The sequence below is a fragment of the Phlebotomus papatasi genome, chromosome 2 (genome assembly GCF_024763615.1).
Source record: "Phlebotomus papatasi isolate M1 chromosome 2, Ppap_2.1, whole genome shotgun sequence".
In the NCBI taxonomy this organism is placed as follows: Eukaryota; Metazoa; Arthropoda; class Insecta; order Diptera; family Psychodidae; genus Phlebotomus; species Phlebotomus papatasi.
Window position 1 is genome coordinate 98,398,921 of NC_077223.1, and position 13,968 is coordinate 98,412,888.

The 13,968-nt window shown below is 32.7% G+C and overlaps 1 protein-coding gene across 16 annotated transcripts in view; it reads right to left on the reverse strand.

The window, feature by feature from the left end:
- LOC129800324 (phosphatase and actin regulator 3) overlaps nt 1-13,968 on the reverse strand; it is a 227,358-nt gene that overhangs the window by 29,667 nt on the left and 183,723 nt on the right. The window lies entirely within an intron of this gene.

A 13,968-nucleotide genomic window follows, 5' to 3' on the forward strand; every position in this document is an offset into this window, starting at 1 on the left:
GCAAATTGACCAAATAATAGCGGCATTAAGCAACACTTATAAAAATTTTTGCAACTCATATTTTAATATCATCCCACTTGAGGCCTTAATTCGTCCAAGAACGATCATTTTAGCTTTAATTAAAATACCAACCCTCTCTAATACTTAAAGTGTTTGCAATTTTGTATTTTCATATGGCTTTTGGCAGACTCATAAAAATTCAGCATAAAAGGTTATAGTATTAGTAAAAGCCACTTGTCAGTTAATTTGGCACGTTTTATGCGACGAATAGACGAAAAGTAGGAAAGGAAGATCCACAATCAAATATCTTGGGAATTAGGATTATTTATATTTTGACAGACACAAGATTCTCACGCAGGCACCCTGATAATAAAGGCACTTCCTGACCCCCAAAAAGGCACTGTAATTGCACACAGTAAGTAAAGAATTATTTCTTTGTATGTGGGGCAATCAAATAAGTTGTATGTTCTATCATTTCGATGTTACCACAAACTCCTACTATTTGATGAGAATCGTCCTGGTACGTGATTAACCGAATATTTGGCCTCCCATGTGAATAAGTAGTTCTCAAGGATACGATATTTAGTTCCAATATATACCTCCGTCATGTGACTTACAATCTATCTCAGATCATCCTCTTTCATCTCAGTTTTATCCTAATAAATCTGGGTCACATTGAATCTTCAACGCGGTAAAAGCGAGATATTCCATGGGATTTCTAGTTTGATGGGCATTTCAAGGTATGGCAGAAACTTTATGTTTGTCTTTGTCCTATAGCTGAAGAAGTGCAAAAAAAATGTGATATAAAGCACGCACATGGAGAAAAATCCAATGTTTATTCGCCACCAAGGTAAAATTAAGGAAAGCAATTTTGGCAAGAAAACTCACATTAAAGTGTAATGAATTCCTTGGGGACCTACTGAAAATATCACTGGTTTGAAGTTAGTTAAAGAAGAGTGGTAGCATCAAAGTGGAAACATACATATTACATATACAATGAGAGTCAAAAGTTTAAGTCTATATTTACTCGAATGTCAAAAAAAAATATCCATTTACACACGCCAAATCAACTTAGGATGAAATTAACTTTCATCTTTGTTCAGCTAAAATTGTACACAAAAGAGCAGTCAAATAATTTCTTTTGGGTTGTACATTTGTCCTTTTGTGAAATATCAAACAGATATGGAACTCTTGGGTTAAAACTTTGTTAATTTTGTATTTAGATTTTGAATCTCGTATAACGTAAAATTTATATTTCAAACGTATTATAAAACATGTATTTGATAGAGTTAATTAGGGTAAAGTGATATAATTTGGAATTAGTGTTACAAGTTGGACAATTCGTCGGTACAAGTTGGACATGGCTTTTTTCTTGATAAATACCGTACAAAATTTGTTTTTAAGTACAAGGAACGAAATTATAAAACTAAAGCATTAAAAATATACAAATAAAAATGAAGTATTAAATTTATCAAGACAAAAAATCCCTGTCCAAATTGTACCATTATTGTCTAACTTGTACTACTGTCCAACTTGTACCACTTTACCCTAATAAGAAAATCAAAAATAATAACGAAATCTTAGGTTTAGTCCAGGTTTATGCAAAAACCGTTTAAAACCAAATAAACGTCAAAATAAATTTGTTCAGGTAGCGTTTTGACCATTGACGTACAAGTTTCATTTGACGTTTGTTCAGTTTCAAACGGTTTTTGCACACATGTGGTTTAGTCAATAGAATATGAAAATTTGGTCAGTACGAAACCTAAATTTTTACAAAAATGGGTGTTATATAATTAATTAGCATTTAAAGTGGTTGCAGGTAAAATAAATCATTCCATTGTATTTTCTTTACTAAAATTCATTTGATGTTTCATGAATTTCAAAATTCAAGATTCAAAACCTTGCAAAAAAAATGCAATACAGTAGAGCCTCGCTATAGTCCATATTTGGTTCTAGATCTGACACTTGAGTCGCACTATAGTCCATGTCATTTTTTAAAATTATCAACGATTTTTAGTATTGAAATTGCTCAACGGCTTCCACTTTCTTTGCGATTGTGGTACTTGTCCTCGCTCTCTTCATTATGGATCACAATTATCACAACTACTCAATTAAGTTTGCCAAAAATATTAAAATAATTATGACAACATTGCAACTAAAAAACATAACCTAACTTAAAATCAGTGTTTTGAAATCAACGGTCGATAAATTGTGGACTATAGAGCAATGGCCTATAGCGTGGTTCTACTGTAATTTGAATTTTGGCTGACGAAATTTCATTTCCTTTGGCTTCAGCATACCTTTTAGATCAGGAAAATTTCATAAAGTCAAAATTCGTATTCCTTTCTTTTTCAAAAGGAAATAACTATCCTACTCTTTCACTCTCTCCTTCTTTTGAACATAATACCATATTAAATTTAGTTCAACCCAATTTTGTGTCCGAAGGACCGGTATACATTTACGGAAATCAAAATTTGACTGATTTAAAAGGTGTGCCGAATAAGGCATTACCACTGATTTGTACACAGCCTGGTCTGTCTCTCGTCACAATAAGAAAAAATAATAAATACGAATATATGACCCTTTTCTTTACTACAGGATGATAGAAAAAACCTTAAATTCACAAGCAAAAGCTGATAAACTTCTGGCTGGTTACATTTTGTATTGTGAAAATAATTTTCCTTGTGTTTATAAGAGGGGAAAGTGTATCAGACTAAGAAGCATGGAGATAATTGATATACTGTTCATGAATAAATTTTTGTTTCTTATCAGATAATCTTTAATTAGAAGTAGTTATCAGTTTTGTCAGTTTATGCTCATGAATTTGATCTATGGTTCAAATTCTCGAATTTATTGTTAAATTATGTCGCTGGCACGTTTTCAATTTAGTGAAATTCAATCGATTGAAATGTTATCCCTTACTTAATTTTACTTGAAACTGAAATTAGATTATAATTGTATTTTTCTGTTAAATGAAAATGGATATTTCAATATCAAATTCAAATTGAATTTTTATTTTATTCATATAATATCAAAATTGATATTTCAGTTTCGTTTTCAAATTTAAATTCAATTTCAATTTGACAGTGCATTTCTCATTAATTCCGTTACGTTTTTAAAAATATTGTTCAAATTTGAGGAGTGAGACATTTCATCTACACCCCCCAAATGTTCAAATTTGAGGAACTCTACTGTACATTCAATGCGATCCCGTAATGGAATTACGACAAGCGTCCTTTATCACACCTATATTAATTCTAATCTAATTTTATCTAATCAAGCTAATTTTTTTTTCTCATCTGTGTTTCCGTGAGTACCGTAATCAGATATTATAGTATGGCCTAATAAATGACAAACGCAGGTATACCTCCAAAATGGGATAAAAATTCAATTTCATCGTATAATTTCTCATATAATATCTTCAATTGATGTCATAAAACATATCTCTTAATATTCTATTGGCGTATGGGAGTATATTGTATTTGGCTGTCTGAAACTTTTTCAAACATACCCCAATCCTGTGGCAGGAAGTGTGGCTGTAAAAAGGCAAGCAGAGTCTTACACCTGCTTATTTGTATATTTATTTTCATGGGGATATATACCTCCAAAAGTTTTTCCGTATCGATTTCATTTTCCGGTATGTTTTGCATTTTATATGTCAGTATGGCGAAAAAATATCTTCATTCAAATTCAAATTGAACCCCTTGGATAAATTTCTCACTCTTTTTCACAATGTGATACGACCAACTTTTTCCAGTATTCTAACAAAACCATACACTGTGTAAATTTTTGGGTTTTTTTTTATTCCTTCGGAGCTTTATAGTAAGAAGAGAAGAAATAGTATTACTCTACCAGAAAAAAAAGATCTCTACCAGAATTGAGAGGACAGAAAAAAGAGCTCAGAGGATTGTATGTGAATTGTATGGTGAATTGAAGCTTCCTCTTTGAACGAGGTTTGAATGCTAAAATGCTTCATCACTCTATATAACCTTTTATATAGCAGAAAAAATCCTCATACACTTTGCTATTGTAGTCCATCAAGCAAATTGTCGAACAACATTGTACCAAGCAAGTCTGTCAACCTGATCTACTTGAGTATGGAGAGATAATACGAATATTGCATGATGCTACAAAGAAAATTGTTCAACAACCAGATAATGAACCATTAAATTGTCTCGTTATATCTATAAAAGAGTGGTCAAGCGAAGAACAATTTGAGGAATAATCGAAATCGTGAGTTCATTTTAATATCCTGAAAAATTGTTCAACATTAATTATGTGCATAGTTTAGCACCATGGGATAATATACTTATTATAGTTACTGGGACACAAATGTTTTAAATCAATTTCAGTTAATCGAATTAAACTATTTTTAATGTTATTGACTTTGTCCTTACATTGTCTTCCCATTCAATCCGCCCATTTCCGTATTAGCGTTAAAATCTACCCCAAAGACAAACGATTGCAAAAATTTCTTTTCGATATGTTCTTTTATTAATTACACATTGGAGTTGGAGAAATAAATAATTATCGTAAAATAAAAATAACATTGATATTGTTTGATTGTCAATTGCTCTAAAAACTATCTTCAAATTTGTTTACACTACTCTCTTCCGATATCCGGCACTTTGATATCCGACTGACAGCTGTCAAACACTGACAGTTGATGAATTCAAAACATTTTTTACGAAACATTCAGCTTGTCCAGCATGAATTAAAATGTCATTTTCACATTATCAAAGCCTTTGATACTTAATTGTGGTACAAAATGAAACATAAGCGCACCACAAAGAAAATTCTGTTGTTTTTCGACATAAAATAAATTTACACAGCGCAAAATAGAAAAACCGTTGACCAGATTCAAAAAAACCAAATGTCATTTTGTCCCTGTCAGCCGGATATCGGAGAAAGCTTTCTATAGGGTAAGTGTGCTAAATTCCGGCCAGCTTGCAATTTCGGCCACATGTTTTGTTCGTCAAATTTCCATGAATTTTCAGTTTTTGCATACTCTACAGATTATACTATGCAAAAAAATAACAAAAAATGTCGCATCGACGAACAAGATGACTTGAAAAAGACATTGGTAGAATTCCGGAGGGAGAAAGAACTATAAGAATGAAGGTGGCCGGAATAGGCCACCAATGCTTATGTCTACATTTTTATTCATTTTAAAATGTACTAAAAATTATTTTAGAGAAAATAAAGAAGATAAACTGTCTACAAAGTTCCAGTGAACACTCCTGGAAGAAGAAGTAATAAAATAATTCAATTTCTATTAAAAATATCACATTTCAAACTTGAGACCTTGGCACTTGCATGCAACTATGTCGAAATTTGGCACACTTACCCTATTTTAAATTAAATTGAATAGATTTATAACCTGTAAGGACTAATTCAGACGTATCCGTAGGGACCCAAGATCATTCAAATGAATCCATACTAGACCCAATCCATACTGGACCTTGAAACCTCGTGAAAATTAAATGACTACGGCCGTAGATTAAACGATTAAACTATTTGAGGAAAAGGAATATATAGTAGAAAATATTTTTAAAATATATACAAGATATAAGTGCTCCTTCTTTGAGTTCGAGCAGTGAAAGTTTTGCTTTGGTTTTGAGGATTAAAAGCTTTTAATCTAAATGTGTGAGCCACCGACGACCCCTAGTCACTGTTTCTAACCGTTTATTTTCTATAGGTCGCGTCGGTCGTTATTGAAAAATAATTATTTTGACAAACTGTCGCATATAATGACGTTCAAAACCTGAAGAGTATAGGGGTTGGAAATTTGTAAACGTAGAAAACTTTTTTCTAGATATTAAAGCAATAAAATCATTTCATTTACTAATTTCATTATTCAGTGAAATTGCTTTGTTGTTCCACGAAAAGTGCATTTATCTTTTCACTGCAATCAATTTGAACATGGCCTTGCTGAACACAATTCACTCACTACCTCTTCATATTTTGACTTTTTTCCAACACAAGTGTGAAAGAGGCCGAAACAATTCTATGACTAAACAGCACAAAAATCTTGGCAATTTGCCCATCACATATCTCTTCTGATGATTTTCTCTCGCGTTTTGAGTACTAAATAAATGCCAAAATATAGCCACAAAACACTAGACTAAAAAAAATTCCACACGCATAAAAATTCACCAATGTTTAGAGAGATCCATCAATTGCCCTTCCCTTCCATCCTCCTCAAACTGACTCATCCATCCCAATTGCTTAGTAGACAGCCAGTGGGAGCAAAATGTAAAATAGTGAGTTTTGAGAATTTGCTAAAATGTATCACTTGCACATGGTGCTAAGCTTTGTTAATTTTTTTTTTGTTTTTGGGGAGGTCAACCAGGGGCTAAGGTCAAGTATCAAATTAACAAACAGTCCCACACATTAAACACATCAGTCTAAAGCACCCATTTAAACAAATTGGCCTAAAATTGGATCATTTTGCATTATTCATTTCAAAACAGCAGGATTTTAAATACTGTTGTTGATGGAGGGAAAAATTTCTGCAATTGGACCTGGGCTTTGACGTCAGCGTAACCGCCCCCGCTTTAAATTTATGTAAGTTGGAAAATCAATAAAATGCACATACGAAAGAGGATTCCTTTTCTGGACCAGTTACCCTTTTGGGACTCTTTTTTTTGGAGGTCTGCTGGAAGATTTGTATTCTTCCATGATGCCTTTACCATAAGGGTTCTCCTCCTACTTCTCATGAATTTTATTGACACTGCCTTTGGTATATTCAAATGTCAAAAATTCTTCCAATTCAGCAAAAATGGAAAGAACTTTGCAGACAATGCAGCAAGAATGTTAGAGTGAGAGATGTAACAGTTGGCAAAATCCTTGAATCATCTCTTGGAAGGAGTGACTAAGTGTAGAAATCCCCGGGTAATACCGTTGAAGCTTCCGAGGTTATTCAACAATTGGCCAAGGGTATGACAATGAAAATGAGGGGTAATTTTGTGTTGGACAACAGTAAAAAAAAATCAACAATGACCTTCCACAGCATCTTTCTCCAATTTAACATCCTCTTCAAGTGCAAGAGGGATAGATTGTTGCAATTTTCGCAAATTTCCCACTCGCACACATCTACACCCTTCTTCCCAAACATCTCTCTGCCCAGGATAGTTTTCAGAAGTACATTGTACTACGCAAGCGTCGAGACCTTGCCGTGATCTCGTCATTGAAGTCAATTCAAGAGCACAATCAATTTTGTGGGAGTGGGAGATTTTCTATCTTGTCGAAAATAAATGAAAAGTGCCTCAATCCTTTCTCATTCCATTGTGCGAATATTATTGACTTTGGGGAAGTAAAACCCAGCTGAAGGAAACCAATCCCACGAGAATGACACATGAAGAATGGGTGTTTTCTGTCCCAGAACATCATCATACAGAAATGGTCTTTGAGACAATTAGTACAAAATGTTTGTTTTGGCCTGAGTTTTACCTAATTCTGAACACTATATGTCTTCAGGGACCACTTTACAGATTTACAGAAGGTTTGTTTTGTGGAAATCTCTTGATATTTGCACATCTTTTCAATACAAAGTTTTAATCACTTCAATTTATTAATCTAAAATAGGGTAAAGGCTCATAATTTTGGACAGTCTGCTTATAAGCATCGATGTTCCAAGTTTGAAGTGCGATATTTTTAATATTAATTGATTTTTTTTGTTACTCTCTTTTGTTTTTACTAAAATTAGTCTTAATCTTAAAAATGAATTGATATGTAGAGGTGAATTTGACTCTTATTTTGGACAACTTGGTTATTAATTTGGACAACTTGGCTGTAAATTTGGACAGCTAATCCGCCTCAATAGCATGCCGATTATTCTTCATTTCATGAACCAATCTTACCAAGTCCTCTTCCTGTTTATGTAAGGGAAACGCAGAATGTCACAAGAAGTCCGGGAAGCTTTCCATATCATTTCATAAAAGTGAGTTGACTTCGGTACTCCAAGTACGTGCGGATTAAGCGCATTCCTTGACCTTTCAGGGAGCCTTTCAAGGCTTTTCTAACAACATCTCTTTCGTAGAGATGATGCTCCTTTATTTTTCCAGGCATTTGTCCAACCTAGTGATTACAAAAGCTAAAACTTCACGAAATTTCGAGAGAAAAACACCTGTCCAAAATAAGGATTATCACCTCACTGGTGAATCTCTTAGAAAATTGTCCATTTTTCACACGAAAAACGTTATTCACAAGGCAAATCTGACTTCAGGTCAAATGTATAAATCACCATTAATGTGAATCAACACAATATTTAATGAATATTTAATAATATCACTGAAAAACAGCGAGGAAAGATTGTTAGTATTTCACCACAGCTAAATAATACTCAGCGCACAATAATTTTTGTTTTTAAACATGTTTTCATAATTTACTGTAAGAGAGAGCGAGATGACTAGATCTACGTTTCATTCACTCTCACTGAAATCTTAAAAATATGTTAACAAAACAAAAGTTATTGTGCGCTGGGCATAAGACTGAAGTAAACACGAAGTTCTGTCATATTTCTCGTAAGCAATTGCTCACACTGAATTTTCAACAAAGCAATTTCAACTCAAATCATATTCAAAATTTAACATATTTAGTGTTAAAATCTTCCAAAAAGAACAAATATTTAGATAGAATTCATTATTCATCAAATATTGGAATAAAAATCCATGATTTTAATGAATTTATTTTAAGTGTCCAATTTTATCCTTAAAGTGTCCAAAAGAAGAAATTGGTCAAAATTATGAGCCTTTCCCCTATATAGGGAAAAGTTCGACCGTTCAACTTCGAAGTTCATGCCTTCGAATAATGTGAATTTCTTTTACTTTTTTTTTAATTTAAAGAAAATTCACATTATTCGAAGGCATAAACGTTTGAAGGGAGAAGGCTTTCTCCTAAGTGTATAATTTTTTAAATGATTTTTAATAAATTTTTAAAAAAATTTATTTCTCTCTAAGGCTAACAAAATTAACCTACAAGTGAATAATGTGGAATCTCAATACTAAGTGTACCAAGATCAGTCAAATTGACCGGTTTAAAAAAATTAAAATTAAGAGATCGTACTATTAAATTTTTATTTTGTTAAAAAAAGACGTAAAGGAAATATGCTGTTTTTTCTTAGTCTGAGCGACCCACGTAACCCCTTAAAAACTTTAAAGCCCAGTAACTGTCAGGTCAGGATTTATGCCTAAATTCTAAACTAAAATTTAAGTCTTGAAGTTTTAATATTTAATATAGGAGTATGGATGTTACTACAGCATTTTCTTATTAAAACATCTAAACTTTTCGATATGTATGAAGGATTCCTATTGCATTTTTTTTATTTAAAGGATTAAATATCACGCCAAAATGATTTTAGGAAGAACTTACTCTCCAAAGCTTTAACTTTCGAGAGTAAGTTTAACTTTTCCAAGAGAGAGCTTTAACTTTTCTAAACTTTCTTCTCAAAAAAATATAAGCAAAACATATTTTCTAAAAAGACATGTGAAAACACTGTACTCTACGAGTTTCTATATTGACATAATATTTTGTGTTTAAAAGTTCTAGCAAAATCGTCAGCCAAAACTTAGTTTGAAAATAAAATTGAAGTTTCTTGTAACATTAATAGAAAATGCAGACTATTAAAAAAAATTGAAAAACAAATTTCAAAAGCTTATCCATAAGGCAAAAATCCATTATATTGAAACTTTTGAACCACAAAATTAGACATTTTAATTTAATTTTGTAACATTTTCATATATCGCAATGCTATCATAAACTGAATAGAATTGTCATATTTATAGAAACATGTTTCATTCCTTTTAATTTCACGCTTGTGATTTTTCCTTCAAATACACTCCAGTTGAGATTAAATGTTTTAAAGTGCTTAAAGATATAAATTTAGCTTTTATTCCCTTTTTCCATCATCTTCTTGCTATGCCGATTTAATTCGTTTACCCATACCCCTCTCCACATAGAGGTCCTTCAGTGAGGAGACTCAAGAGGGAAAACGATGAAAAACACTACAGAAGTCATCAAGTTAAACCTAACGAGTGTGTACTACAAGGGTGGAAAATGAAAAGAAAAATTTAATGGATGGGAAAAATCAATAAGCCATCAGAAGGCGGAAGAAGTACTTGGGATGTTCGTTAACATTGCAAAAATTTACTTTTACCACATCTTCTTTTTTTTTTGTTGAAAATGTGAAAGAAGAAAATATAATGTTAAGGACTCTGTAGAGTCACCCACCTTTCCCCAATTCTACCCTTGTATCCAACCTTTTTAAACTCATCATTACACCCACATCTTAACATCAATACAATGTATTTCCACCATGAAAATCCAACTTTTGTTGAAAATGAATATCCTCAAATTAAATATCGTTAGTCGTATTTTATGCGTATTTACTCTTGAGATATAAAATTTCTACCGGAAAATCTGTCGTTATTATCTGTGGTAAAGCCAAACAAAAGAGCCAGCACAAGAGAGATGAAGTTTGATGAGGAAAATCACCCTCGCATGACTTGGTGATCTTGAAAAGAATGACTGTGATAAGAGAGTGAGAATTTTCAATTTCAAGTGGCTTCATATTCATTAGCATCTTCACCAACAGCCCCCCCTCCCTTCGTTTCGTACTTCATCCCAAGAAGAAACATGCTGTAGAGACATTTTCGGGTTACTTTAGCATGATATTCTACTTACAATTTTCACACCATTATGCCCATCAATGGCAAAATGTGTGACTTCGAACACCCAACATTGAATTTTGAGTTGTTCCTGGGAGTTAGAAACCATCATAAATTACAATTCGTATAGCACTCTACACCTCCTCTGTCTTTTTGCACCCATATAGATACCCTGAAGAATTTCCCAGTATTTTCCATCACTCCTCTAGGGCAGCATTCATACATAAATAATGAGACGATTCCTCGTATCTTTCACACGCTAAAACCCATACCATCTCCTCCCCCACCCCAAAAAATCCCTCCAACCCATAATCTAATCTGAAGAATTTTCCAAAACCACATCCGTACACACTTTTGGCGAAACAACACATTTCACTCCACCTCATACCTTTCCTTAATTTACAACCATTTTCCCTTCCCTTAATAAATTTAAAGCAGCCTGTAAATTAATCCAATATCCTTTGCAGATCCCATCACCTTGGGCATCATCTACTAACTAACACTAACAAACGTCCAAGAAGAATATCCTCCCACGACTCATAATGATAATTACACATCAGTTAATTTATTTACTCTAATCTCCCACGGGACTAAACTAATTGACGCGTGTGAAGCAAAAAAAAAGGTGTTGAAGAAGGGCACTTTGCTGACAATGCAAACTTTCTCCTTAGCTTTTTCGTATACGACAAAATTTTGAAACAAAGCTTAATGAGGAGTGAGTTCATTTTCTAAAATTATGGATATTTTGGCTGCGTATAATGATTTCCATACTTATTAGTCTTGCCGAACATTGGATGCTACACTAATTTCCCTAATGACTTTTGTATCATGTTGATGAGAGAACATCTGCGATGTTTTGTATTTCAGATGTTTCAATTTACCCGAAGGAAGTTTTGGGAATAAGGAGATTCTTGGGTAAGCAAGTAATGTACAAAACCTGACTAAATACAATAAATTATAATGTCTTATACGATATTCAATCTTGGACATTTCATTATTTTTGAAAACATTACTTTTAGAAGTATAGAGCCTAGAGCAATTTGAACCACAATGAATGATTACATATTTGAGATATCCTTAGATTGAAAATCCGTTAAGACTTCTTTCATGAAATTCAGAAAGTTGTTTACCCTAAACCCATTCAAACACACAAAGATTTTCAACAGATTCTTCAAAAGTACTTCAAAAACCAACAATATGTATTTAAAAGTGTAAAATTTTAAGGATTATAGAACAATCTTTAGTATCAGTCAATAGGTAATTTACATGATCGAATTTAAAGTCAGTTTAATGAAGTAAAAGACCTTCTTTTAATACAAAAAAGTTATTTTGCGAAGATCTCTTCAAAAGCATATAGGGTTTAAATCAATCCTGTGTTGAAGCTTAAATAAAATGCTGTAATTTACTTCCAAAAGTTTCTAAACTTGTATTTCAAAATGCCAAAATTATTATCACTTGATATCTTATCATATGATTTTATAGATTACCTCTAAATCTCGAAGAACTGTACAAAAACCAGTTAAAAAGTTGAGAAATTTTTTACTGATTTGAAGAACTTCACTAAAGCTTCAGTCTTTTTTTTTGTAGGGGAAACTGGGGCACCACTAAACTCGGGGTAGCACCAAACACTAATTTTTATTTCTTAACTTACTTGGATTATCTCAACCATTTCTTCAGTAGACAAGCATCCCTATAGTACCTATAAATTCCTATAGGTCTTGTCCTTAGAAGTCGAATATCTGATTAAAAAATCGCAGTGTTTGGTGCTACTCCGTGTTTGGTGGTGCTTCAGTTTCCCCTAAAGCTCTAGTCCGATTGAGATTGATCTTATTCGGTTTTCAGTCTTTAGATTTAACTAAATGGTTAAACTTCTATAATTTGAAAATACCTGAGTATTTTGTAGAAATTCCGACTTCGGATGATGTACTTTAGGAGCAATTAAGTCTTTAGGTATAGATAATTTTAAAATTCAGTGGTACTGCTTATTATTTAGAAATCAGAGACATTTAGGAAAGAGATTAAACCTCAAGTCTGAAATCCGGATTATATAGCTCGCAGACTAAAGGATTAACACAGTTTCCGAAGATTTATAAATCCTAAATGATATTTTTGTGATTATTTTACATCCCATGGACCATTTACTTATAATATTTTTTTTTTTCAAAAAAAAACTTGATTGATAATAATTTAGAAAATAAAGGCAATGTGATTAAACCGATGCAGTATTAGTAGACAAGGATTTCTCTTGCTCTAGGACTTACAGCGTACAGTCTAAAAAAATTACCTATCATCCATTATCCTATTTTCGATATCCCTCCCTAAGGTACAAGGCATTGTCTAGAACTAGAAATATTTGTTCATGAAATCGGCATCATTTCTAGAATTGAATAGTATTTAACTGTGTTATTCGTTACACTTTCAAGCTAAATCGAAAATTTTTACGATCTTGAGTTCATGAATTGCCAGAAAAGGTAGTGTAATTCTCAATGATGAACTATCGCAGTTGATTTTAAAGGGATATCTCCGCTGATTTCCAAGGTGAAAATACTTTGTTATGTTTCGTAATGATCGAAAGCTCTTGGCAAAATCAAAATGTGCTTTCTTTTTAAGGTGACTACCTTTTTACTGGCAATCACCGTAGATATCGATCTAAGATAGTGGAACTCTTTCACAACCGTCAAGAAATTTATTTAGAAAATACTCTGAAAGGCACAAAAGTCTTCCTGAAATTCAAGTTAAATGGGCATTCACATCAGTAAATACAAAGCAAGAAAGACACATATGAACATAAAAAATATATGTGTTTTTAAAGATTTAAAACTTAGTTTAGTCTCCAATTTTTAAGAATTTAAAGAAATTGACTTTCATAATTCGAAAACAAGAAAAAAAATAATAGGAATCTGTCGATTTTGTGATCTTCAAAATATTTTGAATCTATCCAAAATATTTTTGAAAAGCCGTTTAGAGAAATCTCGTAATCCAAAACCAAATCAGCATCCTTAATTTTATAAAATCAAAATATACATGGACTATCCTACATCGGGTCCCGGTCAAAATCTCGAAAGCCATAATCCCGAAAGCCAAAATCCCGAACGCCTAAATCCCGAAAGCCAAAATCCCGGAATGGGCCAAAATCCCGAAAGCCAAAATCCCGATTTTTTGAAAGTGTCATAGCTACTCCCACGATTGCACCCGTACTTGCTGGAGGCAAAGAGAAATCTTCTGTGTCTTAGGAAATTATTATAAACATTTTCCTCCATATAATTTCATCCCTTTCAGGATTTTGAAAATTCGGGATATT